The sequence below is a fragment of the Solanum pennellii genome, chromosome 4, assembly GCF_001406875.1.
Source record: "Solanum pennellii chromosome 4, SPENNV200".
NCBI classification, from domain to species: domain Eukaryota; kingdom Viridiplantae; phylum Streptophyta; class Magnoliopsida; order Solanales; family Solanaceae; genus Solanum; species Solanum pennellii.
The window spans coordinates 57,095,403-57,097,184 of NC_028640.1; positions in this window are offsets into that span (position 1 = coordinate 57,095,403).

Here is a 1,782-nt window from a genome sequence, read left to right on the forward strand (position 1 = left end):
TCATTATCACTGCCGCTAATGCTTCTACACGTAGACGTTCTTCTATTTGTGTCTCAGATGTCTCACCAATGTTGTAGGATATTGCAGATACCGATTGGAGCTCACCACTCTGCCTCATGGACCTACAAATGTTAAAGGTCACTTCCTCATTGTTCAACCGAAATTTCATCTGCCCCTTTTCCATATCAACTAAGGCTCTACCTGTAGAAAGGAATGGCCTCCCAAGAATAATAGGCACTTCAAAATCGACTTCACAATCAAGAATAACAAAATCTGCCGGAAAAATGAATGACTCCACTTTTACTAGCACATCATGGAGTATCCCTATAGGCCTTTTCACTGTTCGATCAGCCTTCAGTAGCCGCATCGCAGTGGGCTTTGGGTCACCCAAACCCAACTTCTTGTAAATCGAGAGAGGCATGAGATTTATGCTTGCCCCCAGATCACATAATGCACCCGGATCTTCTTTCTTTTGTACCAGAGATCTTGTAGCAATAGCACTACAGTGATGCATTCTATCATCATCCTCAAAAGTGACCGATCTTTTCTTTGTAACCAGATCTTTCATAAACTTGGCGTAACCGGGCATTTGTTCTAAAGCTTCTACCAAAGGGACATTGATAGAAAGTTGTTTCAACATCGTTATAAAACGCCAATATTTACCATCCTTGGTCTTTTTCAATAATCTTTGAGTAAATGGGGGTGGTGGCCTAGGCATGGGAGTTACCTTTTTAGACACTTCAGCATCTTTTGCAGTGTTATCCTCTACTTCACCATTAATATCTACCAAATTATCAATATCTTTTGTCATCTTTTTCTTATTAGTTGGCATAGGTGGGTCAATGGTTTGCTTGCCACCGCGAGTAGTGATTGCCATACAATGTCCATTATTTTTCGGATTTTGGACAGTGTTGCTAGGAAGAGTGCCCGATTGCCGTGTGTTCACAGTCGCAGATAATTGGGCCAATTGTAACTCAAGTTGCTTAATCGATATTGCATGTGTATCGACTTTTTGCCTAATACCCGCTAAATCATTCCTCAACTCTTTATTGTGATCATCACTAGCATTGAACCTCCTCATCATTTTATGCAACATATCCTCAACTCGCGCCATACTACCTCCACCATCCCTAGGATAACTTCACGATTTCGAGGAGGAATATAGGGCCCATTCCTGTCATTTCTATTACCATAGTTACCCCTGTTGAAGTTGTTGTCGCGGTTATAGTTTCCTTCTCGGACATAATGACCCTCACGGTTGTAGTTACCATAGTTCCGACCTTGGTTCCCTTGACCTTGGCGCCAATTCTCCTGATTAGAGCCTTGGGCACTTGGTCGGAAACCCCCTGTCTGCTTATTTACCGCATAGGAATCCTCCTCATAATAACACTCATCATTTTGTGGCGGTGGTTTCGACAAGTAGTTGACTGCATTTATCTTTTCTGCACCCCAGTGACATGTTTTAGTACCAACCCAAGCTCAGTTCTCATCTGAGCCATTTCTTCACGAATCTCATCTGTGGATGGGTTGTGAGTGGACTGTACTGCGAAGGTATTTCTCCCGGTATCTGACTTCCTAGTACTCCAAGCTTTATTATTCCGGGAGATTTTCTCTAATTTTTCAGCAATCTCAGCATAAGGACACTCCCCATAAGATCCACCTGCTATAGTGTCCAACAACGCTTTATTATTATCATCCTGTCCTCAATAGAAGTATTCCTTCAGTAACTCATCATCTATACGGTGATTTGGGACACTTCTCAAGAACGAGGTGAATCTATCC